This window comes from Panthera leo, chromosome B3, assembly GCF_018350215.1.
Source record: "Panthera leo isolate Ple1 chromosome B3, P.leo_Ple1_pat1.1, whole genome shotgun sequence".
In the NCBI taxonomy this organism is placed as follows: domain Eukaryota; kingdom Metazoa; phylum Chordata; class Mammalia; order Carnivora; family Felidae; genus Panthera; species Panthera leo.
In genome coordinates this window covers 141846143-141862325 of record NC_056684.1, presented here as the reverse complement: position 1 = coordinate 141862325, position 16183 = coordinate 141846143, and the positions used below count along the sequence as shown (strand labels likewise).

The 16183-nt window shown below is 51.6% G+C and overlaps 1 protein-coding gene and 1 long non-coding RNA gene across 12 annotated transcripts in view; one reads left to right on the top strand and one right to left on the bottom strand.

The window, feature by feature from the left end:
• The window catches only part of WDR25 (WD repeat domain 25), a 140618-nt gene that overhangs the window by 106900 nt on the left and 17535 nt on the right, over window positions 1-16183 (bottom strand). The window lies entirely within an intron of this gene.
• On the top strand, window positions 9053-12511 carry LOC122223130. The gene is made up of 3 exons (XR_006204061.1): window positions 9053-9946; window positions 10790-12012; window positions 12394-12511. It is a non-coding gene; the product is annotated as an uncharacterized LOC122223130 (long non-coding RNA).

The window sequence follows — 16183 nt, the reverse complement described above, 5'->3', positions numbered from 1 at the left end:
TGTGCCCAATAGGTGTGACGTGGTCAGGGCCCAAATACTCATTGTCAGACCCTAACGCCTTAGTAAGTGGGACCGGGGACCGCGGAGTGTTTGCTTGGGCCCGGAAAAATGGGGGCGGGGGGAGTTTCTGTGACACAAAGGGTGCTGTGAACTGAGGAACTCTGAGGCCCTGTGTGTGATTTTCTCGATTTTACAGATGGAGAACCTGAGACCCCGTGAGGCCGCTTGCCCAACATCACAGAGCTAAGGTTCAAGCCCGGCGCAAGGCAACGTGACCCTCACAAACCAAGATGCCATTAAATGGTTTACCAAAGACTGTGCACGACGGGCAAACGGTTCCAACAAATTAGGTGGTGGACGACGTGCCCAAAGACCCGCTCACACCCCGTGGTCCAGAACTAAGACCGTGCTGTCATCTGAGAAACTCCCTACGCACTCAACTATAAAGGAAACGTCTTCTCGAAGGACGACGTGAAGTGAAGCCTCGCCTCGCCTCCCGCTTCTCGCCGCGCCGAACTGCGCCCGGCCTCCACGCGCTGGTCCTTTGCTTGCTCACTGTGGACAAGCCCTTCTCGCACCTCGCCTCCGCCTGCGTGGCATCTTCCAGGGGTTCTCCCCTATCCACTGCCCATTCTTCTCTATTTCCCCGCAAATAGCACTTTGTAATTTATAATTACCTTGTTAATGAGTTGACCTATGAGTCTGTGAGCGAGTAGAGCTGGCCCCGGCACAGTGTGTGGCACCCCGCAGGCCCTCAGTGAGTAGTGGTTGCTGTTATAAACGTCCTTCCTCCCCGGGCCGCGGGGTCAAGAACCAGACAGAAGCAGCATGGGAGGCCCGTGTTCTATGCCCTCCATCCTCCCTGCGAGGCCCCCGAGCATGCCCAAACCCCAGAAGGGCTCCCAGAGAGCTCCCTGATGCCAGGGACTGGCACTTACACGTCTGACGGAGGCAGCTCTTGCTTCTTCCTCATCTCAGTGGCCGCCGTCCCCAAGACCACTTTAAAAATAGAGCTTTAACTGTCTCCCTCTGGAAACTCAGAAGGGCTCTGGCCCGGAGTATTCTGATCTGAAAACACCTATTTTCGAAAATGGTAAACTTTTGCGGCTACTGCAAACAATTAAAATTGAGAGAGATCCATGGGGAGAGGGAAGGGGGGTGGGTAATTATTATCAACAAAACCAATGAGAGGGAACAAATGTATTGGGCCAAAAATCTAATAAAATAAGTATGAGAATTCTAGCGCAGCTCTGCGGGAAGCAAATTACTCTTCTGAGTCTTCACAGACAATACACGGGAGACGCAATTTATTAACTTGCGCCACGTTGGCCTCAGCATTAACCTGTATCCCTAAAGTACTTAACTCTTACCCAGGAAACTGCTTACTTAACTTGCATTAGGACACGCAGGGCCAATGCATGCTTGCTATTCGCAGCTTCAAATTCAATTTAAAGGGATTCCTGTTCCAATTTCCTGTAGAAAGTTACTCCATGTTCTAATACATCAGTGTCAGGAAACACGGCCTTTACTTAATTTCTTCTCATTATTCATACAACCAGGGATCACCCAGAGCAATTTCTCCTCCTTTGTGTGCCTAACAGCAATGATGGGGCTTTTACTTTTCATCTTTTCAAGCGCCAGCTGCTCGAAGGTCTCCCCTTCCTTGAAAAGCATGCCCTTTAGGGACCCCTGGTGGGCTTCCTGGGGGTCTCTGCATGCTGACATACCTTGCAATGATGACGTTCACGTTTAACTGCTAATATTTCTAACTGATTCATATTCTAAAAGGTAATGCAGAATCAGAGAGCAGGAAGACTGGCCCCAGGCCACCACGTCACCTTAGGCCAGGCACATCTCCCAGTGGCCCCAGGCTCCTCACTGATAAAATTACAGGCTGGGTCCGGATCACTGAGTCCCCGACCTGATAAGCCATGGAGCCATTCGCTCAAAGGCAGCCATGTGAAGAAACCGGGTGAGACAGACAATACGGAGCTGGGAGGATGGGGGCGGGGCGGGGGGAGGACGGGACGTGGAGTGGGGGGACGGAGAGGAGGAGGGAAGGATGGGGAGGGATAGCGTCTCGAGGCCCTCAGCTCACGCTCCCCAGGGGCAGCCCCTAAAAATTTCCATGGAGCCCTTGGAGCCCCCAAAACACAGGCTGCAAATCACCGATCTGAATTATCTCGACAGGCCCCTCAAATAAAATAAGTCTAGTGTTCCAAATTTCCTTTGCAGAAGCAAAACGTTCTTAATAAGACTGTAATGGAAAAATAATTCATGCATTTTATTTCCTATTTAATGCATTTATGTATTTTCCACAATGAGCATACATTATTTTAATAATCAGAAGAAAACAAACATTATTAAAAAGAAAACAATTCACATGGCTTAAAAAACAAAACAAAACACCCGAGGCACAGAACAGACAAGTAGAAAGGTTTGCGTGTTCTTCCAGCGTCATCTACCAGCATTAACTGCTAATTACTTTCCTCCCTTTAGAGTAGCAAAATATCACAAGTGTTTGGAAAAGGTCTGATGAGTCACCAAACGCTCTGTGGCTCTCAGCTGCGTCACTGAGTCCTATGCAGGCCTGCGTAAATATTCATAATATTTATACACACACCCCCTCCCTGCTCACCCTGGGCTTCAGAGACTAGGGGGAAGCGCTGGGGATGGGGGAGGAATGGCATGGAGGGAGTGGGGGGCCTGGGCTGTGGATCTTCCACAGAGAACCTGACCTTCTCCCATCACAGGTCTCTTCAACCCTAACACCCACCACACAGGGCTGAGAAATACTGGGATTCAATATATGTAAAAGTGGGTTTCCAATAGATGGAGGCATTTTTAAGCCCCGAAAGTGTAACTGCATTTGTACTTAAATCTTGGGAGTCTATAAAAAAGGAGAGGGGTAGAGGCAAAACTATGTCAAGTCCGGGCAAACATAACCCCACCCCTATCTGCTCTATCCTAAGGGCCCAGTTTCTATCACCAAAGCATCATGGGCGGCCTCCCCAGGGGTTTTCCCTCCAATTCCACACCCAGCAGTTCACACATTTTCCAAGGCTCTCAGTTCCTACAGGAAACACTCTAGATTCACCCACACGCCTCACAAAGCCCCGATCCCCCTGCCCTCCGGGCCATTACCATGACTCTCTACCCTAGCCCATTCCCCTCCGCCAGATGTACAAACATCTGTGCGGGGGTCCCAGGGCGCTCAGCCTACCCTGACTCTCTCCCAGCCCCTCCTTCCCTCGCCCCCAGGGCCAACTCCAGTGTCTTCTCCCACCCCAGTCAAGTCCGGCTCTCGTCCTCTGTGCTGCCCAATACCGGCCAAGCATCCTTCCCAAGGCCTATCTTCATTTACCTGTCTGGACACTCAGCGAGCACCTCAAGCTCTCAGAGAAGAGTCCCCACTCCGACCTCCGGCACCTAGACTCAATCTAGCGAAAGTAGGCATTGGAGCCTGTTTGGGCCCTAAAGTGCAAAGCCGTGGTTCCTGCTCTCAAGAATTTTATGCTTCAGGGGCAAGCTGCCTCCAAAGCTTGCAGAAAGAAACAGCCAAGGCTCCAGGGTGCATGTGATCTCAAGGGTTTCTCTGGCTTACATGTACCAACCAGCCACCTGTAGCAGCTGCGCCGGGAATGCACCAGCTTCCAAAAGGACACCTGAGGAAGGCAGTGGAGGAGCCTACAGGCATCCCTCCGCCCCTGCCCGCCACCGCCAGCCCCATCCAGAACCTGACAGCCGCCACCAGCAGGCCAGCCAAGCTTACCCAAGCCAGACTGACTTTCCAATCCCATCTCACCTGAGGTGGGAAGATGGCTAGAGGGCTTCGAATTAAAGGCTTTTCCTCGCTGCCTCCTGGACTACGAGAGGCATGTGGATCTGAGAGTAAACGGGGTTATTCATGTCAAAGGAGGACAATTACCCCAAAAATGTGAGCACTCCAATAAGAATCTGAAAGCAACTTTTCCGGAACACAGGACACGATGTAAAGTAAACGTCTCTGTGCCGCGTATATATCAGCACCTGATCTCTCAGAAACTCTCCGGTCACTGTCACAGTGTTAACTGCCTACTCAGCCTGGCATCCGACTTCTTCCCCTGGAAGGACGGCAGCAAACTTTGTGTTCCGTGCGGAACCCACTCCGTTCTGGAGCTGCTGCCGCTATCCGGCTGACTCTACACGAGGGAGGAGCCAACACGTCAGTGTCCTCACGCTCGGAGCCTCTGGTCCTGCTCAGCCGCCCTCTGCCCGAGGGCAGCTGGGAATCCCCACGAGGCAGAGAGAGGGGGATGAAGACGGCAGGGGGCCTCTACCGATTACTGCCAGCTCTAACTCATGTTTCGCATCTGGCCAGCTGCCCTGGGCCTGCCCTTCTTTCTCTGGCCCCACGTGTGTCATTCATTCAAGAATTCGTTCGTCCACTCACTCACGACACAAATGCCTATCCAGCACCACTCGGTGTAAAGCAGAGAGGACAGGAAGTTGCAGCCCTGACCTTAAAGAACGCAGCCCCGCGGACGGAGAGAACATGGGGCGCGGGGCTGCACACATATGGCAGGCGCCAGCTCTGGAGAGGCACAGGGACAGGAATTAATGAAGCTGGGGGCCTGGATTCCAGGTCTACCACTTGGCAGCAGTGTGACCCTGGGCAAGCCACCCAGGGGGAACTTGGTGCCAGCCACCCTGCTGCCACACGGCCTTCCCCACTCACCTCCCAGCTCTTCACGCTAAACACAGACTCCATCAGCTTAAGTCTCAATTGTTTCAACTGAAAAATGCAGAGAAAATGCCTAAAAGCGACTTGCGAAAAGTGGAGCTGTCCACATACAGACCCCAGCATAGAGTGAATACTCGGTAGAGGGCAAACGCTTTCTTAGGACGTCTCTGAATATTCCCACATCCCGTCCCATACCCAGAACAGGAAACACACCTGCCTTATGCTCCTCGCTCAAGCCCACACCAGTAAGTCAACACTGGACAATCCAAGTGGCCAAACCAAACCCAATCACTCCAGATCTCAGTGATGGGACACACCTATCAATAGGAGAATGAGGGCTCCCTACTCTGCCCTCTGCTTTGAACTTGGACCCCCATGTTTTGATCGAGCTGGAGCCTCTCGACCTTGGGACAATCCAAACATCTGATCCGCCCTCTCAGGGCAGCAAGGGAGAGTGGAAAGAACTTGGGCTCTAGAAGCAAACAGTCCTGAAGTCCTGTCCCGGCTCTGCCATCTGCTAGCGGGTGCTCCTGGGCCCTGCAAGCCCTTTTGACTGCAGCATGGGCATGCGACCAACATCTGAGGGGGTTCCAGAAGTTTCACCGTATACATGATGCCAGGCACTGATCTGGGCACATGGTGGGATCTCAGCAAATGGGAGTTGTCATTGCTATCAAAATTCAGTCCCGGGGAGCCGACCACCTTGAGTTCTCGGGATACCAGATAAAGTTCACACCAGCACAGCACCCTTCTACTCAGCGCACTTCATCAGGCAAGCCAGAAGCCAGGCCAACAGGAATTAACTTAATGCTCCGTTTGGCAGTGCTTCCCTAGGTCCATCACCCATCCTCATTCCCTGGAAGCTGCCAGCCAAGCAAACTGGAATATTGATCACAGCAACCATCTCAGTATCTCAGTGCAAGTCTGAGGGCCAAACACTTTATATGTGTTTCAATTACAAGAGTAGGCTTGCCTTTCTAATTCTGCTCCATTCCAGCCAGCTTCACTCTGGGCAACAAAGGGGACCCTAAAAAGTTGAGTTAATCACTAATCTATTAATGGAATCACACCTCCACATTGATTTCACATTATCATTTCAGAATGATGCATATTCATTCTCCATCTTCAGTTCTAAGCGTGGGGGAGGAAGCAAGAGTTACCATGCCGATGCCACGCTCCAGGCATCTCTCAGGGCTGCCGTCCTGCTGACTATGCACGACACCCCACAGCACCAGGAACCGGCGGGAAAAGGCTGAGGGCATTCCCTAGGCCCCGACAGAGAACCGCGGCTCAATGACAAGCCTGCCCGGCTCCTTCCACAAGTCCCACCGATCCCAATAATTCCTAAGGCTTTTGCTTCCAATTTGCCCCCTCAGTATTTGGCCGTACACGCTTTGGTAGGAGAGGCGGCCAGATCATTCTAATTCAAACGAGCAGGTTTGTTTGCTGCACGGGGGCTGAGTGTCCCCTAAGAAATCGAGATCAGTCAGGAGCAGATCCTCCAGAACCAGGGCAGGGGACCTGGTGGCAGATGGGATAGAGGGGAGGGAGAGCCATTTTTCAGACACGTTTTTCCTCTGTACATCTTTTTGTCTCCTTTTAATCTTGCACCAAAATTTGTGTACTTCTATTCTTTAAAAGAAGTTTTCGGATGAAATAAGGAAAATGGCTTCTTCCCCCTTGAGGAAACTTACAATCAAACAGGAGGGACCAGATTGGATCTACAAAGAAAATTTTAATTCACCCCAACAGCCATTCATTGGGCACTTTTTGCACGGAAGCCCTGAGCTGCTCAAGACAGGTTCACACCTGTAGCGAAACTCAGCTGTCAATTCCTCAGACAGGAAAGGACCTCACGACATAGGGTATCCTCCCAGTAGGTCTCCCCAGATGCTGGCCGCCCAAGTTTCATCCCCCTGGCATTTTACTTCATCCCAAGGCTCTGCTCCACGGTGATCACAGGTCTTAGTAACTTCTCTGCCTGCTTAATGATGTCCTCCGGAGGTCATGTGGAGAGAAAACCGATTCAAAATCCCGAAAACTCATTCAGCAACTCTGCAGGAAGACTTGGGAGGGACACCTGTAATCCTCTCACTACCTCATTTAGCTAAAGGTAGTTTGGAGATCGCAAAACCGCTCGGCATAAAAGGGCCTTGGAGATCACAGTAGAACCTCTGTGTTTTCCAAATGAGACACCAAAGCCAGAGCTGACCTCACTTGCTCAGGGTCTCAGCTGGTGAAAGGCAGATACACACGTGGACTCCTGGCCTCTGACAGCCGGCTCATTGCTCTCTCCATCCCCTGTGGCCCACCTGTCTTGTCCCTGTCCACAGTAATAACCCCGCAAAGAAATGAGTCACTCACTTGCCCACATCACGCCTGTGAAGTCAGAGGGTTATTTTTTTAGAAAAAAGTAATAACAAAGGAAAGGGGAAAAAATATCTTAAATAAAGGTTGTCTTTCCTGACATGATGGATGGAAAGCTTTCGGGCGAGCGACGGAATGGAGTGTGATTATACCGAGGTAATAATGGCTATCACATGTCAGGAGAGCAGATGTCACTACTTTTTGACAGAGGGCACTTGGGAAGAAGTTACAAATAGAAAGCTTTCCCTCTACTTTCTGAGGGGGTAGAATAAGAATTCCACCTGAATTGCCAAGATCTGTTCCAGGCAGCGTCTGTGCAGTAGAGAGAGGGGCAGACGGAACCCCCCCGCCCAATGCCATCACAGGCAGTCATGAGAAGAGCAGTCAAAATTGGGTTTTAAAAGCCTCGCACAATTGAGCACAAGTGCTGTCCAGCACTTAACTACTCCTTCACCACCGCCTACCAATGCCAGTCATACCCCAGGAAGATGCACCAAGGAGCATGAGGGGCACCCCTCCCACGAGTGTGTACTAAGATGAGAGCCCAGAACTGCAGGGGGAAAGGGTGGGCACCGGCATCCAGAGAAGAGGGCAGAGAGCCACCAGGAGTGTGAGTTAGGGGTGACTCACCATGCCCCTGCTTCTTAAAATCTCTAGTACTTTTCAGTTCCTCTACATGGACAGTTTTTCTTTTAGGATCCAACCAAGAAAAAATTAAAACCAACACAGACGGTTTTTAAAAGAACCACAAGAACCTGTCAGTACAAAGCTATGGGAAGAAAGAAGTGATTGATTCTGGAGCAGGGAGGTTGGGGGTGGGGGGGAGGAAGAGTGGAGGGGGGCGCCCAGAGGAGACAGAACTGGAGGCAGCCCAGATGGACAAGGATTTGCATCATGGAGAAATGGGGACGTGGGGACGTGGGGACGTGGGGACGTGGGCTCAGGGTCACTTCTGCCAGAGCTGTGGAAGGGACAGGGAAGCCGAAGACAATGGGGGGGAAGGGAGGGGTCCCGCCCCCAGGACACGGAGAACTCGTGTGCCGGCCTGGTCTGAGACTCCCGAAGCCACCAGAGGTGATAAGCAAGGAAATGCTTAATTAGGTGGCACCGGGGGGATCCAGGAGGGACTGCGGCCACCAAGGAGGCCCGGCAGAGGCAGCTCCGTGCAGCAGAGGCCTCGGCCGGCCGCCGGGGGCCGGGGAGAGGCCCCGCCTGCTCCAGCATGCCGCCGACGCGCCCCGGAGGCCCAGAGGAAATATTACTGCGAGACAAAAACTGAATTATGAAATCCGCAAGCAATAATTAGTTTAAATTACTACTTCTACTTGAATAATTAAACACGCTTATTTTCACTCACTGATGTTTTATTCATTACCATACATCTTTCCTGAAAGTTGTTTTTAACGTGAATATTCTTTTATTTGCAAAGATCCCACAGAGATTTACTATGCTAATTTCAAACCTTTCTTCTAAAATAAAAACAACAATAGCAAAAACACTCCAGATTATCATCCATTAGTGACTGCTGTGTGGGGTCCATTATCAACTTAAGTCACAGCAACTGACTGGAAACATTGTGGGTAGTGGTGAAGTTATTCACACGCCAAAGCTTCCTTCCTTTAAAATTCACTACTGAACGGGCGATACTTAAATAAGCCCGAAATGAGTATGAAAATAAAAAGACCCAAGTGCAGAAAGACCATTTAGGCACAGACAGAACGAGCCTTTGCTTTTTATCACACCCTCTATTAATGAAAATGTTTTTGCATTTCCACAGATAACGGTTGGATTTTATAAGTCTTATTTTCACACCCTGGAGCCAGGATACCCATAAGCACAGTAATAAAGGCTTAAGGTTTTTATTAAGCAAAGTTACCTTTGGGAATAAGTACTAACTTAAACATAATCCACGAACTAACTCTTCCCCGCTGGGCTATTAGCTGGTGTTGGCTGAATGGCAAGATTCCAAATCCGAGCTAATGCCAACAAGCCGAGCCTAAGTCAAACCCTGAACAAACAGAAAGGAACAGGGCTGCTGCCGCCATAAACCGGCTCCACGAGGGTCCAGAAGCCAAGAGCCCTCCAAGGGGCCCAGAAAGCCTACTTCACATGCGGGCACGCAGTTGTGCCGAAGAACCGGGCTCACTGATCACTCTGACAAACGTCAGGGAGTGTCAGCTACTCTGGTAAAGCACAGGCTGCCCGACACACACACACACACACACACACACACACACACACACACACACAGCCCTGTGGCTCCAGGACGGACCCCTCCCTGGGCTGGGACCCGCAAGTCCTCCCTGAACATTTGTTGAGTGAAACTCAGTATCTGAAGATTTTCTAAGGCCCCGATTCTATTTTCTCTGTCCCCCAACATCTCTGAAAAGCAATCAGTCATCCATCCCTAGAACTGAGCAAATGTGTAGACCCACATCCCACCTGAAACTTTAGTTACTCGCGGAACCCACGGCACCAGCACCTTCCGCTGTGCAGTGCTCTCCCTCCGCTAATATAAGTAAAGTCAGCTGAATATTTTTCATAGCGGTTGCAACCGGTCCTCTGGAGCAACAGGAAAATGGATTACTCAAATTTTGAAGTTTCCAAATCAAAAATGACCATCTACTGGACAGAATTATGAGCTGGGGCACCAGTCTGGCCTTTGGAAAATGAAGGGACTCCAGAGGCCACAGGCTAGGGCTTAGCTGATTCTAGAACTCAACAGTATCTGCGTCACCATCGTTAGAAGCATCCAGAAAGCAGAGCAGAGCTTCTGCTGGGCTTGTTTCCGTGGCAACAGCTTCACTGGCCTGTCTCAGGGAAACGAAAGGAGGAAGGGCATGGAAGCTGCACAAGGTGGGGGGGGTGAAGCGGGGAGGGAAAGGGGGAAGAGCGGGGGATGGGGGGGGCGCAGTGGAAGGCCAGAGAAGGCAGGATAGAAAAGGTAAAGAAAGGAGGCGAGAGGGAGAGGCAGGGAGGAGTGCGACACAAGGAGGGGACCAAAGGAAAGTAGGGACTTCTGTCTGAGGCTGTGCGTCTACCTGCACTCAAAGAATGTTCTCATTTCCTTCACTAAATGTCACACGTCACTCCCAGTCAGTGCCTTAACACACACTAAGGTCACTCACTAAGCCCTCACTAAGGTCAACACGAGTCCACAGGTCTGGCTGGCTTCAATCTGGAAGGAAAACAGGAAGAAAACGAGCAGGCATGGAGATCTGTGATCACTAGAGCGCCACTGGCCCGTGGGAAGGGAGCACAGTGAGCCTCACTGAGGTGAAAAGCCTCTGCGGGCCTTGCTCAGGATTCAGCGGGGCAGAGATTCAGTCGGCTCCCTGCCCCTGCCCCTCACCCTGACCCAAAACCATTAACAACAAAAGTAACAAGAGCCCTAAACGCAACGTTAGACCCTGGGTTGGATCCTGAAAGAGAAAAGGGACATTAGTGGGGAAACTGGTGAAATCTGAAAAACTCTACAGTTGACAGTTACACTGACACCGATTTCTTAGTTTTGACAAACGTACCAGGGTTATGTAAGACGGAGGGGAAGGGGAGTGACAAATATACAGAAACTCTCTGAATTTTACAACCCTTCTGTACGCCTACAATTATTTTCCAAAGTTTTAAAAGGAAAATAACAAGGGCTGCCTAAAAGCAAGACTCCTGTTTTTCTGACAATGACTTATTTCCTTCTCATAGAAAACCAATGCCCTTGAAAGGGCTTAACTATCCTAAAGAAGTGCGATGCTACATTCAAAGCGTGTTAGCAGTGTCCCTTCCGTGTGAAGTGAAGCCACAAGGAGACGAGCCTCCACGCATCACGGAGCGTCACGGAGCAAGGGCCCTGCGCACCTGTGCAAAAACAGATACGACCCCGTCACACTCCACACTCCTGATTTCCCGCCTCCCAAGTCTCCTCCAGTCTCGCTCCCTTGTTTTACGTGTCCAGCCCAGCACCCTCACCTAACTGCCTTGCAGTCAGCTGCTGGCAGCACATTCCTCCACACCCTCTAGCCTTCACCTAGTCTGTTCCCTCTACCCAAAATGCTCTTCCATTTCCTTGCTACTGAACTATTTCTACCCATCCCCCGAGACTCCCTGTGACTCTCGCTGGCGCTGCCCCTCGCTGGGGCTGTCCTTTGCGCCCCGTAGCATTTCATCCTCCACCCCACCGGAGCAGGTATGATGCTACAGTGTATTTGTCTACCTGTTCCTTCTTCCCAGAGTCCCAGAGTCTTTCAAGGAAGGGTGAGACACCCTACTCATCTCTGTACCCCACCCCCATCCCCAGCACCCAACTCTGGCATCAGATGCCGAATGAATGAAATACTATGGAGCAAGAATGCAGGCAGTTCTTTTCAGGGAGAAAATACTGATAACAACCTTGCATCTTGTGTTAAAAGGCCAAAAGGTTCTATCTGTAAGAAGTGAAGGAAGCCAGTCCTTTCAAGAGCAGATTTTGTTACAGAACGACAGGTCCATTTCCACAGACATAAGCGCTGTGCAAGTATCCTCTTCCGACCGGGAAGCTGAAAAGCTTTTCCAAGGTTTTGGTCTCCTTGACAACAGCAGTGCCAGAGACAAGTAGGGAAATAATTAAAAAGTATGTTCCCTTCGCCTCGAACTTCGCAAGTGTTTTTAAGCAATAACGAACAGTCCACGCTCAGGGTGGACGGCGTCAGTATGGACCGGGCCGAGGGCAATGCAGGGACATGCCATCCTGTCCCCCCATCCGGCGCCCCTCCTCCGAACGTGGAAGCCCAAGTGAAGGAGCCAAGCCCTCCACCCAGGACGACATTCACCACAGGAACCACAGCCCATACAGGGCAAATTCGCAACTGCACCTTCCAAGTGCCGGGTCCCACAGGTCAAACACTGCCGCGTGTAATCCTCACAAGGGCTCTTTGAACTCTTTGAGCCGGGTAAGTATTACTGTTGCCATTTGGCAGGAGAAAAACTGAACTGCAGAAAAGCGGCCAGGCAGTGTGGTCCAGGGGCCCACAGCCCTGGCTGCACCTCAATGCCCCCCAGGCTGGCTTCTAAAGAAATGCACTCCCCCTACCCCGCCCTGGCCTCCCCTCTGACCCTCAGAGCTCATCCCGGGATCTGAAGCCCTGAAGGAAGCTGCCTTCCTCTGAGCACCGTCCAGCTGGCCCATGTCCCCACACAGAGCCACTCGTGCCGGCTTCATTCCCTTCACCCCTGCCCCAGAGCTGCGAGAACGTGCAGGGCGAGATGGGAGGCGCCAGCCCTGAAACGTGGTCAGCTCTGATCTTGACTGATGTGTCTCCTTCTCTTTTCAGGGTGGCTTTCCATGGTCTGTTTTGTTTTAACAGCTTTACTGTATTCGTATCTTTTATTGTAAGCCTCCTCAAATCCTTTCTGGATTTATGATTTATAAATAAACAATAAATAAACACATGAGCTGCAAGGAGCGACCAAGCCCATTACCTGGGAGTATAAACGCACGCAGTTCAGCAGACTGGGAGTAATCACCACTTTGATTTAGCTCCCGGCTACAGTCCTCAAAGCCCCCCTCCAAAGCGTGCTACCCCCCCCCCCCCACCACCACCCAGGGATGCTTCCCGCAAGGGAAGGGCCACGGCATGCAGGCAAGACCAGCCCCGAGACTGCCCATAGCCTGAGGTTCACGGAGGCCCACAGGAGTATGGTAGACTGAGTAGGGGTTATTCATTCATGCACAAGTGTTTTTAAGCACCTACTATGTGTTCAGCTCTCCTCCAGGAACTCGAGAGACAACAATCAGGAGAACAACGTCCCTGCATCGTGGAACTTATATTGGAGTTCTGCCCATTTTGTAGGTGAACTAATTAAGACTCCAAAAGATTAACGACCTTGCCCACATTCACCTGACTACCTTCCGGAACTCCCAAGCAGGAAGGTGACACAGAACCGCCCCAGAACACAGAGGCAGAAAAGAGTGAGTTCAAACACCAGCTCTGTGTTCAGGAGCTACATGCCCCTCAATGTCCCTCTCTGGTACTCAGTTTTTCTCTTCTGTAAACCAGGCACGAGGAGGCCACTGCCACTGCTGCTGTCAGCTTACATGATGAAGGGCTCGCTACGTGCCTGGTACCCTCCAAAGAGTTCCCCACAATTTTCCTTGTTTAAACCTCAGACAAGTGAGGCGGATGCTATCATTACCCCCACTTACTGATGCAGAAACAAAGGTCCCAAGACTTCTGTAACTTACACAGAGCCACAGTCAGAAGGAAGGGGCCGGGGCTCAGGCCCACAGGGGGACTGTCCTGTGCCCCCGCTGTCAGTAAATGAGGCACAAAGCCCTGGTGTGGCCCCCGACTGTGCAGGCCTACAGCCCACAACAGGACCAGCCTGGCTCCCTTCAGTGGACACCAACACTGCCCAGACCTGCCGGCACGGGACCTTCCCTGCAGCATGGCCGTCATGCAGCACAGGGCTAGCCTCCCCACCGAGCTGGCTACTCAACCCCTCACCTTCCGAGACCCAGCTCAACCTTCCCCTTCCCCTTGTGCCCTGACCCCAACAGACCCACCCTACTCCCCACTGCATGCCCAGACCCATCACAGATGGCCCCTGGAGGGCCTGTCACATTTTAACGCCCTGGTCCGTTTCCACGCCTGGCCCCCGTTAGCTTTCTTGCCAGCAAGGGTATGGCCGGTGCCCTCTGAGCCCAGAGCCTGTACACAGCCCAGCATTTCATCAATGACTGGACCAACGGACGACCAAATGAAGACAGAAGCAGAGACACCAAGTCTCCTGGCACAGACTCCAAGGGCCATTTCTCTCACACACTCTGTGGCACCTGATCTCTGGGGCCCTCACTGCTCGCTCACACACACACACACACACACACACACACACACACACACAGCCTAACACAAGGCCCAAGGGATTCGCTGGCCACACAGCAGTCCAGGTCTACCGCCCCAGCCACCAGGAGCCAACATCACACTGCGGAGCCGCGAAACAGGAAGCCACATCTCGAGGAGCCCAGGTTCCTCGACGGGCCTGCCGACGTCCAGGGCGCGCACCGTATCACGTGTTCAACGAATCAAGGTTACCGGAGGCACACTGCATTGCAAACCTCCATGCTTAAGAACTTGGCCTAGGAGGCAATTATAGAATAAACCCTGGCTTGAAGTTCTTGATAACACCTTCCATCTGTAAGGGCTTTTACAGTCTACACGGTGGCTTCACACGTCTAACCTCGTCTGATCCCTTCAGCCCTGTGAGGTAATTATTTCACAGATGAGAACGTGGAAAGCCCAGAGAGCTCAGGGAGGCGACGTGCCTACCTCATCCGAGTGCCCACGGCGCACCGAGCGTGGCGCCGGGTCAGGCTCCAGCCCCCGAGCTCCGGGCCGGGCCCGGGGCTCTGTCCGGGACAGCAAACAGCCGCCAGGGCGCACATCATCCCAGGAGGGCCCTTAGAGTCCCTGACCCCTGCTTGCATCTACTTCCCGGCCCACGGGCAACGTGGGCTCCCACCTGCGCTGAACCCTTCCATCCCCACCCCTTCCCAAGGAATCCGCTCCCCAGGGGGACCGGTCCTGAGTTCTGGAAAGTTCTTCCTCACACGACGCCAACCTCTTCCCCCGCAGTTTCCACCATTAGTCCTGCTTTTGCGCTAGGAGCGAACCAGAGTACAACCCATTCCTCTTCCTACCGCAGCCCCGCCGGCACCTGAGGACAGCCACCGTGCTCCCCCGCCTGTCCCTGTCACCAGGCCGGCGGCATCATGGCAAGACTCCAAGGAGCCAGGACATTTCAAACACACTTGAATGAGAGCAAAGAACACGGAAAGAGACCAGGACGAAAACAAACAACTTTTCTAACCAAAGGTTACAATGAAAATGTGTTTTAATTTGTGTTTCTGTACCTTTCAAAATAACACTTCAACTAGTTCAGAAAGAGACCACTTGTGTTTATAAAAGCTCTTCAGTTTTCCCCGCAGTTGTCGGGCTGTGTAAACACACTGTGAGCAGGGAGAGAAATTGCTCCTTGTGATACTGTTAATGCTGGCTTGTATGCGAATTAGAATTCTAAACTCAGCAGGTTAAAAATGTTCTGAAAGCAATTTTGGTGTTAGTCTAAATAATTATAGATCACATTCACTTAGAGAAGGGCCTTTGCCCCTTCGGGGCTCCAAGGGAAAATTCTAGGCATGATAGTTAAGCAAAATAGTTGGCTATTACGCAGGCTCTGCAGTGGCAGCGCAAATTGGTATAATCCTTTTGGAAAGCAATCTGACGGGAGACGTATCTGGACCCATGAAAACGTACAAGCCTTTGACCCAGCAGTCCTACTTCTGGGAATGAATCCGAAAGAAATAATCCAACAGAAAAGGATTTCATGCATGAAGATAACCACTTCACCATTATCTATAATAGCAAAAATTAGAAACCACCTAAGTGTCCAAGGACGGCTAAGTAAATTACAGTTAATCAACTCGATAGAGCATCATGGAACCAGCACAAATTGACGGCCCTGCAAAGACACAGAGGCGGCTGGTGGCGCTGCGGCGGGAGAGGCTGGGGGAGAATGTGACGTGGGAGAAGCAGGCTGCAAAAGTGTGTGCGCGCTCTGTGAAAAACACAAGGCCGTATGGACCAGAAATTGGTGGGAGCGTGTTAAAAGGATAATCACAATTGAGGTGTATGTTGGAATTGGGAGATTCGCTGCCGTCGTTTTGGAATGCTATCAAATCACCTTCAGGAGGGGAGAAGGGAGGGCAGAGGGAAGGGACGGGGGGGCGGGGGGTGGGCAAGGGAGGCCAGGGCCCTCCTGGATCATGTCTTGGTCACACCGTTTGTAAATCTAACCAAGCAGGAGGAGGCAGCGACGCACATCCCCCAGAGCCGCGGCGTGACACCGTTATTAGCAATACGTACAGCCACCTAAAATGAAATTACAGACGCAGATAAAACCATGCTATTCAAGGCGTCTGCTTGGACCGTTTTACACTCTCTAAAGTTAGCGGGGACTCCAAAAAGCTGCTGTTTATGAGGGTTATTTTCCATCTGTATTTAGCATATTTGAAATCAAAACTGAGAACACTTAAAAATATTAACTTATGTAAACGTGACGCTA